We start from the raw sequence: 20,196 nt of genomic DNA on the forward strand, positions 1-20,196 counted from the left end.
TATTACTTTCAACCTCAATTTCATAATTCATAATTTCCTCAACATCAATTTCCTAACTAAAATTCGAAAACTTCTCAAATTTTAAACTAATTATATTTTTCATATTAATAATTATTGGTGCTACTATGGTTACTTGAACATCATATGTAAACAGTTTTCAGAGAAATATTATTTAAATTCTTCACTAAAAGTCTAAAATCACTCTACAATAAAATTAAGTTCTAATTATTTTTGGTCACTGCCTCTGGTAACCGCTACACACATTTGAAGGTATTTTTTCAAAAATACACTACCTTTTTTTTTAAAAAAAAGGCTATTATTTTCTTGAATACGGGCGCAAACCACATAAAAAAAACACAAATAAACTTGTCTAATTCATGCCAATCTATTTTAGTCATGAATTTTGTTTTTTATTTTTAATCTGCATAAATTGAAGTCTAAAATCATTCGACAAGGAAATTAAGTCCTTATTATTTTTAGTCACCGCTTCTGATAGCTGCTATACATATTTTAAGGCATATTTTAAACGATACAGTTCTTTTTTCTTTTTTTCTTTTTTTTTTGAAAAAAAAATAGTGTTTGTCTTCATAAATCTGGTCGTACAACCTAAAAAGGAAACACAAGCAAATTGGTCTTATTCATAAAAAAAACATTTCAATTATAAATTTCGTTATTTTTTAATCTGCATAAATAGAAGTCTAAAATCATTCAAAAAGAAAATTAACTTCTAATTATTCTTAGTAACTGCCTCTGGTAACTCAAACGCACAATTTAAGGTATCTTATCAGAGATACCCTTTCATAAAAAAAATATAAGGTGTTTATATTTTTAAATCCGGTTGTAAAACGTAAAAAAAACACAAATAAATCGATCTTATTCATACCAAATTATTTCAGTTATGAATTTTCTTTCTAATTTTTAATCTGCATAAATTGAAGTCCAAAAATTCATTCTACAAGAAAATTAAGATATTATTTTTTGTCACTGCTTCTGGTAGTTGCGACACACAAGGCAAAGATACAGTTGTAGGCCACAGTTGTAGGCAAAGATACAGTTGAAAAATAGGCTGTTGGTCATCATGAATCCTGAATCCGGTCGTGAACACAAATAAATTGGTCATATTCAAGAAAAAGCTACTTCAATTATGAATATCTTTTTAATTCTAAATCAAGATACACAGTTGAAAAATTTAGATTAATTTTAATTTTAACACTTTTCTAAAGCATAATCAAATTAAAGCATAACCAAAAGCATATCGTCATCAAAAGAGAAACAAAAATAATCTAACTCTATTCAAACCAATCTAATTTTAACTGCGCATTTTGTTTTTAATTTCATATTTGTGAAAAACATTGAGGTCGTCTGAATCTTCCACAATGAGGCATAATTTTAATTTCAAAACTTTTTAAACGAGTTAAATAATTTTAAAAGATAAAAAAATAAATACGATGCGAAATAAATGTAAAATAATATGGCCTAAAAATTTAAACCTTGGTTTTATAGACATGAGATAATTATTTCTTGAAACATAATACAGTTGCTTGGAACTAAAGTTTGTTTGTTGGAAGGTAATTGGTTACCATTATCTGGAATAAATGGATGACTTGAATAAGTTTCAAATTGGCTATTTAATCACACTTATAAGATCCTATAACTTCATTTTATCTTTTGGAAAGACCAAGATAAATTTATGCAATTAGCAACAGCTTATTGAGTTGGAAATTTCTTCCATTATGTGTGAACATCAATTATTTTAAATATATCAGCAAGTTTGCGGTTAATGTACAAAAATTAAAAAAAAGAACGGGAAACAAAATAGGAACCAACCTGAATACTATGAATGAAATGTTTCGTAAAAATTCAATCATCCATTTTTTTTATAAAATTCCTGATAAAAACGTCTCTGTATCACAGAAGCTATGCAAATTCCAATATATTGCTTAAGTAAGCACAAATCCTATTTTAACTTTGAAAAAAAAAGTTTTAATAAAAATAATAGTTAAATTCTTTGAACTTTTTTTAAAATATATGTTTATTTTAAAAACTTTTGATCCACTAGTCAATCAGAAACTAAGATGTAATTTTAATGGATCAAAATTTGTTGTCATTATGTTCATTAATTTCTAAATACCATATTTTAAGTTACGAAATCAGACTTAACTTTCTCTGAATATTCAATATTTCAAATACCGAAATTTATTTTTATCTCTATTTTTCTTAAGCTTCCTTATTTCTTTAAGCACAAAAATATTCTGGTGACAGGCATATATTGAACTCTCACGTGATTTTGAGTGAAACTATAACCAGATTGTTTGCTATTAATAACGCGGGATCGACTTTATTTTTAGCTATATTATCTATCGATAACTCGCCAACTTTGGATCTCTTCCTATGCTCCTAAGTTTCCGTTAGTAACTATTCATTCACGGTTAATTTGAACTTCTTGGCGATATGACTGAAAGATTTTGGCCCTCAGTCCGACAGTTAATAATCACAAAACTCATCAGGTAAAAATGGGTCACTTCGCATGTATAAAGAGATATCATTATTTTGTTTTGTGCATATGTCCATATTTCTTTAACTCAAAAAATACTCAATAATAAATCAAGTTTTTGTTTCGAAATCTCTGGAGTATTAATTATATATGGATAGTAACCATCTTCCATTAAAAATGCAAATGTACCAGAAATTTTTACTATATTAATAATGCCATTAAACTAAAAAAAATAGTGCGTGGAGTCCCTCCGCACGGAAGAAGTTAAACTTCGCAACCTGCGACGTTAATTGTAGAAGAATCAGCAGTCATAGAAGGATCACTAGTTCTATTCAACGACTCTTATTCCTGCTCCGCTCGCTTCCGTGCGCTGTAATCATGGTAATATTGTGCATTTTTTCCTCGTGGACCTCTTGAACCAGTGGAAGTGCTTGTGGTTGCCACATCGTCTCGCCCTGGAAAATGTATTTGTAGTAATAATGTATGTGAATGCGTCATAATGTAATTTCAGAAGAGAAACAATCAATTGATATTCACAAGACACGTACCTTGACATAACCTTAAATCCGTCGCATTGTCCGTGGGATTGTTTTCACTCATTTTTTACAATTGTTATCCACTAAATTTGAAAATAAAAAATACTACCCTATTAAATTGTATGTGTATCAAGTCAAACTAAAAAAATATTTATAGAAAAACAATACTTTTATTATTTTTATGCTAGACAGAACCAAAACAAAATGGAAATGAACGACGGAAAACTGGATCCTACCACGTGATTTCCCGGCCAATAAAAATTTATCGTTAAATCTTGTTGGAAGTCGCATAAGAAGTATAACTTCAAAAATCAAACTTATTAGTACAAGTTTTTTAAAAAGAATGCAAATATTTTTATTTTATTTCCTTACATTCACGTTAACTGAGTAAACAAGTTATAAGATGGGTGATGCAAGAAATAAAAACAAACTTAAGTTGTATCATTATTTCGCTGTAAACTTTAATGACATTGTTATTCAGCACAAAGGTACGCGAAATAATGATAAGTTAAGCGCTCTCTTCTGGTAGTACCTGTTAATCCAGGAACTGAAAATAAAACATTTGACGAAGAACCCCCAAAATATAGTTCCTCAGTTTATTTTAGCATTAATGGACTCTGTACTAGAGCATCATCATTATTTCCGGGAGAATCCATTAAACTGCGTCTCTTTTCAACGCCAGCATCTTTGCAAACTATTTAAAGTGGGAAGTAGTTTAAACGTAATGATTACGTTGGCGCGAACATTTACTAATCTGGGTGTTCTATCTCTCACTCCATACAAACGACCCCGAAAGTGCATTACATTGAATGGAAATGCGGTCAGATAGTTTGGCGAGAAATGCTGTGTAATGTTCTGGTTTTCCGAAGATAATTAATAATTTGTCGCGAAAGTGTCGTTGCCGTGGATTAGGGTGCATATTAATGAAGTTGATATTGATATTTTGGGATAATTTGTTTCTGTTCGATGTTGAAATGAATGAGGAATTTGAGTTGATTAAATTAAAATTCTTTCGCTATTTCTATGAATGAAACATTGGTAGTCATAAACTACTTATATTTGAAAATGGGACAACATTAATTAAACTCGAAATACCCAGAACTTATTCATGTAACTTGGCGAAAAATTCTTTTAAGCAGTGCGAAAACCTGGTTATCAATTAAATTCTTTTATGATTATATTATAATAGCTATGCGCTAAGAGACTGTTTAAATTCTTAAAATATCTGATTAAAATGTTAAATACTGATTAAACGGATTAATCTCATTATTATTAGTCTACATTATATTTTTTAATAAAATTAATAATACTAAGTAATTTAATTTCTTAAGCCACTAGTAGCCAACATCATTTTTAGTTCATTTGTAGTTCAATATAAGTAACGTTTGCCTTTACAAACAAAATTTACAAATTATTTGGTTGAACCACGGTGGTGCAAGGTCCTCCCAATGATGTGACCCAGGTTCAAATCCCACCTGTGGTTGATTCAAATTCTACTGCCGTCTCGCATCGACCATAGTGCTGACACAAAATGCCCTCAGAAGAACACGGATCATGGTTCAATATCCCTTTCCTGCTGGGGTAAACGAGGGAGGTTTTCGTGGTTTTCCTCTCCAGGTAACGAAAATGTGGATTAGTTCCATCAAAACAGTTTAGCACGAAAGCCAGTTAATCCCAATGCTTGATTCTGAAGTTCTCTTGTCTCCTGGGTAGGGTTCAAAATTACGAAGCTACGGAATTGAACAGGCTGTTGAACGCCAGTAAACTCAAAATTGGGTATGCTGTTGAACGCCAGTAATAAAATAAAATAGGACAGTCATGATTTCAGGAGAAATTAGGGTTCGTTAACGAAGTTTTCAAATTCGGTTATATTTGCTTCCGAGTTATTTTGGCACATTTTAGTTCTGATAAACCCTTTTTTACAGTGTACTTTTGATTATATCTAAAAAATTCAATACCATTTACACCATAGCAATATCATGAATTTCATTAGATACTGTTAATTTAAACTGTTAACTATCAAAGAATTGGAAACCGGATTTTAATCATCATACACAGTAAAAAGATGTTTCTCTAATCTGAGCAAAAATGAGTAAAAATAGCTCCGAAATTTGAAAATCTCACGTACATATTATTGTGTATAGTGAGTATTTTTGAGACTATGCCCAATAATGTGTTCACAGAGTTTTCAAACTCGGTTATATTTTCTACCGAATTATTTTGGCACATTTTAGCTCTAAGAAGCCCTTTTTTTCAGTGAACTTTTGATTATATCTAAAAAATTAAATACCATTTATGCCAAAGCAAAATATCATGAATTTTTGTTATTAAATTTATCATACAAGAGTTCGAAACCGCAAATGGTACCTAAACAATAAAAAACACGAAAATAGATAAAATCGAATATTTTTCATAATTTTCAACACTCCCTCGAAAATAAAGTACATTTTCACACTAAAAACATATGTCTGTGGAAAGGAAAGAGGTCGCCGAATTTAAAATATACGAATTTAAAAATATATATTTTTTCACCATAGCAATCTAGAACGAGATGTTACATTATTTACAGCCAATACATATCAAATCCAGTCGGAAACCAGACGTAATCCAATACATATCCACCGGGAGATATCAAATGAGGAGAACGACACGATTTTTACGATATAAATAAATAAATATTGCAATACAGATTTCCGGTGCATAACGTTTCATATGAAACCAGCAAATACTTCAAAGCCGTAACGCAGGGTTGTCTGAGAGATGGGAAGGAAAAAAAAAAAAGGATTAAGTAACAAAACTCTAAATATCTGAAGAAGAAGAGGAAAAAAACTGCTCCATGAAATATTCTCCAGGCATTTGAGATCAATCATCCTCGAAATTCGAAAGTGAAATCCATTTTTCTTCTGGAAGATCGAAAAAAATCGTTTCTGTCACAGATATTTCTTTTTGGAATAACTTACGTTGGCAAGGTTTCAAAAAAGAGTCTCATTGGACAGAGAGTTGATAAAGTTTACTAGTTTACGAACTGGTAGAAAAATTAGTTAAAAGAATGAAATTTTTTTGGTTAAATTTTTTTTCAAAGAAGAAATAACTACAAAATAAAAATTAAATTTAAAAAAATTGAAAGATACCTATTTATGAATAGCTTAGTTTTGTTTGCTGTTATGAAATTTTTTTAAAGATATTTTTAGTTAAAAGTGCTGTGTAGTTAAAATATTTTAATTGAAAACGAAATATTTAAAACATTTTAAATACGAATTTTTGTTTTAAAAGCGTAAAAGATTTTAAAAGAATAAATTATAAAATCATTAATAGCTTTGAAAATCCTATGTTAAACAATTAATAACGTTTAACTGTAATAAGTAATTAATTAAGTACATTAAATTAAGTAAATTAATTAGTTATGTGCATTAAATGCATGAAATTAATTAAATTAACGCATTGAATTAAGTGCATAGTATTGGAACTCTGTGCTACAAATAAATATTTTTTCATTTCTATTTATTCTTTATGAAGCGTAAGCAATGTTATCAAAACCAATAATACAAAATGTGCTAAATGATTACAATTTTTATTAAAGTTTGAATTTAATTTATTTGCCAAATCGGTTAATTACGCTTAAGAAATATTGCTCTACGTTTTATCTTTTAAACATTGCGATAAATAAATTTGATTATTTTTTCACACAAAACCACGAAAATGAATTACGAATAATGAGATAAAAAATATTCATATTAGGAGTCATACCCATATACACAAATAGCTCATGTGCAAAAATATTTCATATGCAAAAATAGCTCATGTATTAGAGAACTTACGATCTACTGTCAAAGTGTAATTTCTGATACAACATTAATATTTTTTATAGAAAATATTCAAAATTGACTCAAATATTTGGCAATTTAGAATACTTCTAACTTAATAAATATTTTAAAATATTGTATGGCATTTAAAAATAATATTTTAAATTGGAAAAAATGATTGAAAGATTGAAGGAAACGTTGATACCATATTAAGAGGCGTTTTGAAATTGTTTCTTAATTATTAATTTTATATAAAGTTTTGGAGTTGAATGAAATTAAAATAAAATTACAGGTATTCTATAAAAGTATAGGCTTATCACTATAAAAATAATTCATGACTTCAAAAAATATTATTTCGTGAAATTTATTATTAACTTAAAATTAGAAAATAAATCAAATAATTATAATAATTTGGCCAACATTGTATGAGCATAAAGTTTATTGTTAATGTTTTAGTTGCCCTAGTCTATATACTAACTTAAATTTTTAATGTTGGGTAAACATTTATTGGGAAAGAATAGATTTAAAAAAAAAAAAAAATTAAAGCACCTCAATTTAAATAACAGCATTAAATCAGTTTCTGAAAATATGCTTCCGTGTTATTTAGTGTTTAAAATTTATTATTTAACTTAGAAAATAAAAATATATTATTACCTTTTGTAAAATTAAAACTTACAAAATTTTTATTTCGTTGAAAACTATAATATTTTTTTTAAAAAAACATGCATTCACAATTTCTAACTATTTCTGTACAAACAGCACTATTTTTGTAAAAATAGCAGTAATGAATATGCTTTTAAAATGCCTTTTAATAATTTCTTTAATTCATTAGTTTCATAAACAGAATTCAAGAAATCATACAAAAGGAACTCTATTAAATAAAAAGGTTAGCGTGGTGGCTATTGCTAAATTCCGGATCAAATTACGGTATAAAATACGAGCACTTTGGATGCATCATCCGTAAAATTCATTTCACTGTAAAATCTAGTTTTACCGTAAAATATTATACCGTGATTTTTAAAGTTAAATTATTCATTAAAAATTATTTAATTATTTCAAAGAATGACTGTAAATTCTGAAAAAAATTGGCAAAGATTTTGTAGCAAAATGAAATATTAGTAATAATACATCGAAAAATCTTCCTACTTCTTTCTGGTGCCTATCGTTATAACTTATGGGGAAAAAATGGAAAAAATATAATAATTGGCTGTCTTCTCGCAACTAAAATCTAAAAGTGGTTACGCAGAAGCGTTGAGGGATAAATTTAATTCAATTGAGATGAAAGAGATCGAATTAATTACTTTTTTCAGAATTATGTTTCAAAAATTAAAAAGAAAGATTTTCCTTTGTTACACAAGACTATAATTACTGCATAATACTCTTCCTTGCTCTTAATTTTCAAAAAAAAAATAGGAATATAAAGAAAAAATTAAGAATAAATCACGTTCTTTAAAGAAATTTTCAGTCTACATTTATTTCATCAAATATTTTTTAATTAAAAAAAATTATCGTCCTTAATAATACTTAGTTTCTAAAGCGTAAATGTAAGTTTAACTTTTCTTCTTATTGCACAATTTGATTTTTTTATGACGAGTAAGAAATACTTCATAAGACTTATATTCGTTCGTGATAAGTTTCATTTTGCTTAACCATTTCGACATTGAAACTTTTCATGTATTCTTTCGTCACAAATTTTTTTTTCTGCTTTACAATCACGCTATTGGTATCATTATTTTCAGCTGAAAATATTAAAGATTGCCAATTTGGTACGAATCCAGCATATTTTTTATGATTTTAAATAGTATTGTGAAAACATTTTGAAACTTCCTAGCATAATGGAAATAATAGGATTCATATTTGAAATTTTATAATTTTTTATTTTATTTTATAACCGTCGTTGAACAGCAGACCCAATTTTATGGGTTTACGACTACTAATGTTCAACTCGGTAGCCTTGTAATTTTGAACCCAATCCAAAAGACAAAGGAACTCCTGGATCGAGTATTGGGAGAAATTTGCTTTCGTAGAGAATTTTTTGATTACTAAATAATTACTAAATGGCACACATCTTAATTACTAAATGGCACACATAGTTGAAACATTCAATCTTAACCCATTTTGACCTAGCGTGACATATACGTCACAGGGAATTATGAGAATTCATGGAGAATTCCTCTGATTTTAAAAAAGACTGTTTTCACATAAAAAAAATAATTTTTTTATTCTTTTCAAAAATCAAGTAGCTAACAGATGAAAATATTAATTTAGTTCAAAAAAATAATAACTTTTTTAATAGGAGTTAATAGTTTTTTAATAATAACTTTTTTAAATTCAATCTCTAAAGGTTAACTACTCAATTAGTAAATGGTACGCATAGTTGAAAATCTTAATATTTTTCATCTTAATTAATTACTTACAAGGGAAACTAGGGAAGTGTGACTCGCCAATTTTGAAATAAACTAGTGGGATGTATGCCTTATGAGGAATAATTTTAGGGGGCAACATTCGTTTCGGCCCATAGAAGGTTCTGTGAGAGATAAAAAATAATTCAATGTATAGAAAAATCGGTATTTTATTACTTCAATGCAGACTATTAGTTATTGTAATTGTCTCATAATCCAATTAATTTGTAATTAATTGGATAATTAATAAATTTGCTAGTTGATAAATTAATCAAAAAATTTATTAATCATTAATAAATTATTAATTAATTGTTAATTAATTATTAATTAATTATTAATTAATTGTTATTTAATTAATTGATTTACAATTACACACTCCAATTAATTTGAAAAGTTTTTTGGGAAAAAAAAATTTAAAAATTTGATGTCAATTTTTCTTTTTAAATTAACCTAAGAGGTTTTTCTGAAAAACTACAGATATATAAAATTTTCGAAATAAATTTTGACAATAAATATGCCTTATATAGTACGTGAAAGTACCACAAAATTAATTGGAGTATCAGACAATTACAATAACTAATAGTCTGCATTAAAGTAATAAAATACCGATTTTTCTATATAATGAATTATTTTTTATCTCTCACAGCACCTTCTATGGGCCGAAACGAATGTTTCCCCCTAAAATTATTCCTCATAAGGCATACATCCCACTAGTTTATTTCAAAATTGACGAGTCACACTTACCTAGTTTCCCTTGTTAGTTGCATAATGGCACACTAATTTTAAATATTTTAATAGCGATAATTGTAATAAAGTAATTAAAAAATTACTTCCATTACAATTATCGTTATTAAAATTTTCCATCTTTAATTACTTGGTTGCATAACGACACACTTATTTTAAATATTATATTTAAAGTACTTTATTACATCTATCTCATTTGAAATATTCAAGCTTAATTTTTATAGTTTCTCATAAAATTGTTGCTTCAAAATGCTTAAAATTAACGTAATAATTACTGACTTCTGAATGAATTCATTAAGTAAATAATCGTAAATTTTAAAGTAAACTTATGTATTTTCTCAGTAATATCAAACATTTCGTCATTAATTTTAAAATACGTTGATTGGCAGAGACAAATATACTTGATTACAGTTAACAAATATAGTCATAGAAATAAGCTTAAATTATAAGCACTGTATAACATACCGGCTCAAATTACGGTTAAAAAAGTACCGGCACTCAGGTTGCCGTTACTACAAACCGTAAAAGCCATTTTTACTGGAACATATTACTAAACAAAACATTTTATATACCGTGATTTTTATAGTAATAATTACTGTAAAATCACCGAATCACTCTAATTAAATAAATATTACTGTAAAAATTATATACTGTATTTTCCGGATCGATATCGTATTTGCTGGAAATTTTTACAGTGCAGGTAACAAAAGGGAAATATTTTTTTTGAAAATCCTTAAAAAGTACATATTTAGCAAGTTAACTTTAAAGTAGACGTGATAGATAAAAACATTTTCGTACGCGAGAACAGCACTACACATATATTGTCGAGGAAATCAGTTTAAAAATTCGATAAGCAATAAGAAGAAAAAATAACAACTCGAGTTATTAAAAGTCGCATATTTAGCAAGTTAGTTACTCAAGATCCCTAAAAGTAGAGATAATAAATTATATATGAAGGAAAATTTATATATAAAAGAAAAATTATATATAAAGGAATTCTATATAAAGGAAATTATAAATAAGGGAGAATTTTTCGTATCTGAAATCAAAATAGCAAAGAATAGAAGAATTTAGTTTAAAGAATACAAGCAACATGACGTAAAAAAAAAATAATAACTTTGGACGACTTAAAAAATCTTAAATTTAGCAAGTTAACTTAAAATAGAGATGATAGGGAAAAACATTCTCATATTCAAAGTGAGCATAAACCAAAACAGTTAAATAACCATAAAAATCATTTATTGGCTGTTATAACAGTTTATTGACTGTTTTCACCTAATAAGGTTGAATAACCAGAATTTTAACTGCGTCAATTACATCCATAGTCAATGAGAATAGAGCGCACATCCTGCGAAAACTGGAAGCTAATCTATATCATAAGTATTACAAATTCATATTTTAATTTTCCTTCGTCGGATGCTTAACATAATAGCTGATGCTTTACTAATCATATAGCAGTATGTGTGTGATGAATACCTTATGAAGCCACTTAGTTCTGTACAGCTAGCTATATACTTTAACGGAAAGGGCTCATCTGTCAATCTCATGACCAGCAAAACAAGATTTCGAATCCCTCCATTCCTTCAACACATTAAAAGTTTCTAGCATCCTGGACTCCTTTGTTTATAATTCTGAACTTTTTGAATACAAAATTCTCATTCACGCATAGATGATACTCATAGAAATGTTTAACACAAAAAAGGCTAGTATTTCCTTTCACGCATGATAGATAATGATACCAGATAAACTATTAAACCACATTCTACAGTTCATTTGAAAAAACACAACCTAACCATCAAGTTCATAGCCTAACGAAAAGCATAATATAACTTAAAACCAATGTCCATTTAATTTTAATTTTCATGGTTTTAGAACCATACTAGTTGTAAATAGTTATGAAACTATACGGTTTTGAAACTATACGGTTTTGTAACCATAGCATTTGTAAATGGTTTTGGAACCATACAAACCATAAAAGTAAAGAAATGTTTCCTGACCGTAAACTTTACCGTTAATTGGATGAACAAACTGCTATAAGTTATTTTACCATAATTTCGGAATGAAAATTTTAACAGTTTAATGTAAAAAGACTGTTTACTTCTTTGAAACCTGAAAATCAAATAAAGTCAAAACCATTCTAAAATAACACATGGACTAATCTATACTATTAGTAGTTTTATTCATGAAGAAAAAGAAAGAAATTAAATGTATAACATAATGGAGCTTATTTATCACTGATATATTTAAATTCATTGTACCTAAACTTTCTTAAATCGAAATTTTAGTGACACGCAAAAATTTCTGTATAAATAAATGAGATTTTGATTTGACTATATTCAAACGCAAGTATAGCTGTGAAAAATGAGTTTCAAATTATAGTGGAATCTATCTTTATCGGTACTTAACGAGATATAAATGAGTTAAAGTACTTTCTGATGAGTAAGTGAAATTTACGAAAATATCATTCGCGAAGAAAAATCGATAACTTATTATACGAAGCAGAGAAAATGAAAGAAAGAAATTAAAAATGTCTCAAATGGGCTCTTAATAAGGCGTTAAAATTAGAGTACATGAGTATGATTAAAAAATTTGCATTTTTCTTTTAAGAAGGATTTTGTTTCTTTATTAAATAATGGCAACAAAAGCTGATGGTTAATACTTTCTATGCGATGAAAATCCCTAATATTCTCAAATGTTTAGATTAGATTATATTTAAGAAAATAAACGGTATTTTAGAAGCATTTACGGTATTTTATTCATTGTTTGAAAAGAAATATGAATCAAATTGTCATGACTTTAATGGTAAAATATTTAAAAAAGTTTCATAACCAATTTTCAAATTAATAACTCACTTCGACAACAAATAAATAATTATTTAAACTTCATAATTCAAAAAAAATTATATTTAAAATAATTTTTAAGAAAATAAATAAATTATAAGCGTTATAATTCATATAATATAAATAAAATTATTTATAATGAACTTTAATAAACGAATTACATCGCATAATAGCATCACTTACTTCATAAGATCATCTGAAAAATAAGCATATTAAAGCAATCAATTAATTTGTTTCTCAAACTATATGATCATTTTATTGCGATAATTGGAAATAAATATATTTTTTTATACTTAATTCAAAGCACTCGTAAAAGAAAATCGTACTGTACAGTTTCAATTCATTTTAACGCAAGAAAAAGAATTATCTAAGACTTTATAGTTTTTATAGTTTATTTCACATGATTGTTTAACAAATGTTTATTTCAGAATTTTTAAATAAACACGTTAATTGTAAAATATATTACTTCAAAAATTTACGCACAGTATAAAAACTTTTATATCGCTTAAAAAAGTAAAAAGACAGTTGAAACTAAAAACATACACTCTAAACTTTAAATTAACTTGTACTTTTAAGAGCATTAAATATTTTAACACATGCGTAAATATTTCAAGAAACACATTAAAATTGATATTTGCAACTTCTGAAATTTCGCTAAAATATTTGCTTTAACTCATGTTTTAAAATCTTAATGTAGAAAACAATGCGAATATGTGAATGCAATAGACTGAATGCGCGAACTGAATAAAAGAATTTGCTTCCATTAAAATAAAAGCAAATTTAAAACTTTCAGAAAAGTAGGTTTAGTTTTAATTTCTTATTTAACAAATGTTTATTTCAGAATTTTTAAATTAACACTCTAACTATAAAATTCACTACTTCAAAAATTTACGTTGCTTATAAAAACTTTTATGCCTTTTAAAAAAGTATCAAAATAGTTGTAACCAAAAACATACACTTTAAAAATAAAATAAGCTTACGAAATACTGTAACTTTTGGGAGCATTAATTACCTAGTAAGTGTTTCAAGATAACTTAGAAACACATTAAATTTTGATATTCGTTACTTCTGAAATTTCACTAAAATATTATTTTATCTTATGCTTTATTAAACTTTTTATCGAAACAATAAATGCGAGGCTCTGAATAAAAGAATTTGCTTCCATTAAAATAAAAGCAATTTGTAAGCTTTCAGAAACTAAGGGGGAAATACTAACACATAAAAAGATTACCATTGAGAAATAAAATGTTTAAAACATTTTTTTAGTTTCTTTTCATGTGAGGTTTCGACTTTTGCAAAGTTTTAAAAACAGAAGGTGAATTAATTTTCTTTGAAATAAATATTTACAGAAAAAAAGGTGTTAAATATTTTTTTTCATTTTATTTTATGACAAGTACTTGAGGTTTTCGAAACAAAAAGCTCAATCAAATCCTAAAAGGCGTGTAAGAGATTACTTATTTCCTATTTAAACTAAATATTGAGTTATTAATATTTTTTCTATCATTCATAAAGTTTCTCTTGAAAGAATAAGACTGTAAAATTTAATTTTTTCATAACTATATTTTATGTATTTTAAATTATACAAAATATATTGGTTTTCTTATTATACTGGTTTTCGTTTATTTTAAAAAGTTGGAAATATTAAGAAATTTTAAAATGCTGTGGAGTTTTTGAACTTGAATAGTCATAAATATATTTCCAATTTATTTTTGAACAAAATGTTCTCTTTATGTAAAAATCAAAAATGTTACATAACTTTATAAGTAAAAGCTTAGGAAATGTAATTCTATTTGTAATTAAAAAAAATTCAGAAAAAGCAAATTATATCTAATACTCTAGTATTAAATAATGCAACATTTAAAAAAAACTTAATTTTGGTTTATAAAATAAAGCTATACGACGGTATTTTAACTATTCATTTGGTAGTTTCTCCGTTCATGGTAACGGTTTACCGGAAATACTGGTTTTCAAAATTCTTGTTCTTATTACCACACATTTAGTAAAAAATACAAAACTAAAAATAAATTACATCGCATAAATGGTTTATAGGACATGCTCTAAGGACATGCTTTACCAATTTTATCACATGATATAAAATCATATTTTATTGTTAATTTTACCAAAGTGCTTAGGTGAAAATTACCGAGCTTTTTGGTGTTCTCCATAAAGTCAAAAACTCGGTAAATTTTACCATATTCCGGTAGTTTTGACTATACTTTTTTCCTCAGACTAAAAAAAAATTTAACACAAAACATTATTGATAACTAACACAACAATTAAACACAAAAAACACAACTATGTTATTAACTATTTTGGAGCTATGTTATGTGCAAAAATTTGCCGCAACTTTCTTACGGTACCAGGTTTAAACATATTGTCGAGCAAACTAAACCATATTAAATGTTATTACAAAACATAAACGAACCCGTTAAAATGTAACGGGAAAATGATTCAATTTAACACTTCATTAAGGTTGCTTCCTGTTCCAGGCCAGATCACATATAGAAAAATTATGAGATAACAATATAAAAATAACTATGTTTTCTTAAAAAAGAATATTAGTTGGAATCTCAATTCCGGCATTTCATATTTAAAAAAAAGTTATGTTTAAAAAAATTTAGTTATTTCTTTATTTATTTTTGAAAAAATATGAAAGATAAAGAAAGGGGGGGGATAGAAATAAGTTAGATCGCAGTGTTGAATCTATTTCAACAACAGTGGTAAAAAAAAATAACAATAAAAGCTGAGTTTTTTTTTTTGCAAATTATGAAAGGTTAATTACATTTGAAAATACTGTAAAAGGCAGTTCATAAAAATTTTATTTAAAATAAGGAGGTAAAAAAAATTTTTCAATCAAAGTATGAAGCCGTTTATTTCTGGATATTTTCTGCCACGAATTCAAGAAAGAATTGATACATTTAGCTTCTTTTTATATTTTTCGATATTTTAATAAAACAGTTATTAACAATTAGCGAAGGAATCTCAAGTAAACGAAAAATAATAAAACACCGCAAGAAAGCTAAAAAAAAAATTACTCAACCTCAAGTAAAATAATGCATAACAAAGGGACCATGAAAAATGATACATCATTCGGAAATTGTGTAGGGTTTGGACGAAACTTTGAAAATCGTCATTATTAATTAACTCTGCAGATATTTCAATTATTAAAGCCGTGGTTAAAGCTATAAAAATATCGGCGTCTTCTTCCGCCTCGTTTTATTTTAATTCAAAATGCTCTATAGCACGAAAACTTCTATAAAAGCTTAAGGTTCACTTTAATTATTTTCTAAAACCTGCTCATGCAAAAATCTGTACGCAAATTACCAAATGCTTGTTAGAAAATTTCTTCATTGATATATCCTCTAATGCAGGGGTATTCAATTTTTTGCACTTAGGAGAAACCTTTCACAATTTCAGTAAAAATAGGATATCGTAGCTTTATCCTTAATTTTATCATTCCTTTATTTCACTGCAATGCAACATCTCAACGAGATAATAAATAGTAAGGTAGTTTTTTTTTCCTAAAATATATTCTATGAATAATAAACAGAAGTAACAATATTTCAATTTATAATTATTAAGAAATTAATAAAGACGAAAATATCGGCTTTGGTGCACTAAGACTATGGTAAAAAAAAGCCTAAGAAAACGTGCCAAATAAGTTGCTGATTCTCTTTACCTGAGCCAAAAAAAGGAGACTAATACTTTACCTAATGAGTCTCGATTAATATATTTGAGGCACGTGACTTTTACTAAATTTGAGATTTCATTTCATCGATGAAATATTTTTTTGAAGTTATACTTCTTATGCGACTTCCAACAAGGAAGCGTTAAACGTTTAACGCTACATTTTTATTGGCCGGGAAATCACGTGGTAGGATCCAGTTTTCCCTCATTCATTTCCATATTGTTTTGGTTCTCACTAGCATAAAAATAATAAAAGTCATAAAAGTACTGTTTTTCTATAAATATTTTGTTAGTTTGATTTGGTACACATATATTTTAATAGGATAGTATTTTTTATTTTCAAATTTAGTGGATAACAATTGTAAAAAAAGAGTGAAAACAATCCCACGGACAATGCGTCGGATTTAAGGCTATGTCAAGGTACGTCTCTTGTGAATATCAATTGATTGTTAGGTTTTCTCTTTTGAAATTACATTATGACGCATTCACATACATTATTAATACTAAGGCTCCTATACTGTCAGAGCTGACCTATCAAGCAATTCGCGATCGCAACGCTCGAGTACGCCGTCTAGCGGGAGCCTGTAAATATCAGACATTAATTTATCACGTTTTCATTTAGTTCCATCAAAGTCATTGACAGAATCAGACGCCATTTTTTAGCAGCAAATAAGAAACAAAATTTCCCTAAGGAAAAGACCGAAGAACTTGAAAAAAATCTCCAGAATATTAGTAAATCTTTCAGGAACAGAACACGCCAAACATTTGAAGAAAAATTCCTCAATAATTTTTAATTTCTATTATCAACAAACTTGCAACTGATGACTTCCGATTTCGGATACTGTTACAGATGTGTGTATTAAGTTAAAATGCATTTCTTCTGTCTTCAATTCATTACGAATTAAAGTGAAGTCAACATTGCTTTCGTCATTCCTGTGAATAAATATGAATTCAGAACATACAGAATTGTAATAGTTATAGCATATTCTTCTTTGTTATAGAATAGTATATATTTCTGTATCCATATAATTCGGAAAACAGCAATAAAAATTATCCAAGTTACTTGAAATAGTGCCATTTGTGCTGATTCTTAATTAATTTTTATCGTTTTCTTGGTAAGTATTTTTTAGTTTTGAAAGAATAAGTTCAACTAGAATTCAGCTATTCTGTTTTTAGCTACATATTCAAATTCATATCAAGATCTTACAATTATAAAATTTTGCTGTGTAGTATGTTATCTAAAAGTAATGAAGGGATAAACTATGTATCTATTATTTGAGAATAAAGTTTTCAAACAAGGAACTTATCATTTTGGAATTCTCCGGGAATTATAAATCAGGTAAGTGCAATGCTTTTTACAATAAAAAATTTGCTTGTAAATATTTTTTTTTTCATTTGATGATGGTTCTCTACAGAATGGTTTTTACGTCTGATTAAGAACTATAAGAATAATAAAAAAAGAAACAATATGAAAGTTTTTATTACAATGTAAAGAATTCTTAAAATCGTTTTTTTATCCTAAGAATTCTTTATTTTCCGTTTTTTAGTTTATAATTTTTTGATAAAAATTTTTCTCAAAATACTTTTTTTGAAAAATTAAATGGTATAACATTATGTGTTTATGTATACTTCTTGTATATTCCAATGTTTGAAGTAATATGATTCAGAAAAGTATGGAATAAAAATTCGGTACTTACGTATTAACGCCACCGCCGCTACAGATTTGGCGGTTTTTAAGTGCCGTCAATCTACACTTAAAATTTCTGCGACAATTCATTAAATAAAACACTTTATTTAAAATCAAAATAGTCAATCGGATTTCGGTGGAAAATGAGCCGATATAGAGTTTAGCATAGATTGAAAACAATCATATCGCCATATGAACTCTGATAAATAAGATTCCAAATGAAATAACATTTCCAAAACGTACGTTTACCAAGATAAAGTTTCGTGTTGTTGGAATTGGTACATTTTCGTTTTTTCGGTAAAATATTTCCCTCCTGAAAAAATAAAATTGCATCTTGTTTTGTTTTTGGCAAATCCCAAAGACGAATTTTCGTAGCACTAAAATGGCAACAAAAAAAGAATTGTTTTGTTTTTGTTTCGTCAACATTCTTTATTTTACTTTTCTTAGTTTCTAAATAATGATTTTTATTGAAACTTGAAATTTTTTGATAAAAATTGTTGTCAAAAAACTTTGCTTACAAAATTAAATTTCATAAAATTATGAGGATTAATAATACTTTTTGTTCATTTTAATTTTTGAAGTAATATGATTCTTAAAACTATAGAATGTAAAGTTTAAATGGACCTTTCATGTTATATCATTAAATTTAGTAATACTATTTCTCGGGCATTAGGTTTTAACTCTTATAAGAATATACATATTTTTTTCTGTTTATTTACAAATATTTTTCAGTTGTGTTTTGGATGTTCCTTCTTTAAAAAAAAAAGAAAAAGAGATGCCATCTTGTTTTCGGTTGTATAATTTAGGATATCACATTTTTCTTTTTTAAATTTAATAAGCCACATTAAAGAAGGAACGTTACAATGCTACACGCTACATTAACGACGTCTCCAGAGTAACTGAATGACTGTTCATATAGAAATCGCAGGTATTAGTCTCATACAACAACACCCCCTACAGTTCGTTGCGATCGCGAATATTGGAGCAAAAAAGTTCGCAAGTTAACGTTATGTTAGTATTGTGCTTATGTTAGCTCTTTGGAGCAAAAATAGATGATGAGTCGGCCTGTTTAATTCAGGGGCTTTAATTAATACAAATACATTTTCCATGACGAGACGATGAGGCAACCACAAGCACTTTCACTGGTTCAAGAGGTCCACGAGAGAAAAATGCACAATATGACCGTGATTAAGGCTCCTATACTATCAAAGCTGACCTATCAAGCAATATTGGAGCAAAAAAGTTCGCAAGTTAGCGTTATGTTAGCTCTTTGGAGCAAAAATAGATGAAGAGTCGGCCTGTCTAATTCAGGGGCTCTAACCGTGATTACAGAGCACGGAAGAGAGCGGAGCAGGAAAAAGAGTCGTTGAATAGAACTAGTGATCCTTCTACGACTACTGATTCTTCTACTATTAACGTCGCAGGTTACGAAATTTAACTTCTTCCGCGCGGAGGTACTCCACGCACTATTTTTTTTAAAAAATGTCTTTAAGAATTCAATCTTTTATAAAAATTAAAATTTTACGAAAATATTGACACTTTTATGAAGCAAATAATGATCTGTTGCGGAACCCCTGTTAAAGTCCCAAGGGACTCTAGGGATCTGCGGCACCTCCAGTTGAAGTCCTCTATTTTAATGTATGCCCAGACTTTTTTCAAAGCTTAAATTAGGCAGTGACGAAAAAAAAGTGATCAATCATGTTCATAAAAAAAAGAGTAAAAAATTTTGTATTAATACTACTATCAACTGAGCAAGGAGTAACAAAAACTTTTTCTTTTGACGATGAAATTGAATATATATGGAAATAATTTTTAAATAAATTATTAGATACTTTTACTGTGCGAAAATTAGGAGTGTATTTATATTAACAACATGTAATATTTAATAAATTTGAGAATTTTAAAAAAATCTTTAATTAATTCTATCATTTGTTAAATTAGTTTTCATAACATCAAAAACTTTTTTTCTTATAAGTTATAAGACCTAAATTTTAACAAATCGT

At 27.4% G+C, this 20,196-nt stretch overlaps 1 protein-coding gene across 1 annotated transcript in view; it reads right to left on the reverse strand.

Annotated features, from left to right (window-relative positions):
- The window catches only part of LOC107455064 (apoptosis-stimulating of p53 protein 1), a 470,765-nt gene that overhangs the window by 351,863 nt on the left and 98,706 nt on the right, over nt 1-20,196 (reverse strand). The gene's annotated exons all lie outside the window — the stretch shown is intronic.

The sequence above is a fragment of the Parasteatoda tepidariorum genome, chromosome 10 (assembly GCF_982258835.1).
Source record: "Parasteatoda tepidariorum strain Cologne lab strain chromosome 10, Ptep-v5.0, whole genome shotgun sequence".
Classification (NCBI taxonomy): domain Eukaryota; kingdom Metazoa; phylum Arthropoda; class Arachnida; order Araneae; family Theridiidae; genus Parasteatoda; species Parasteatoda tepidariorum.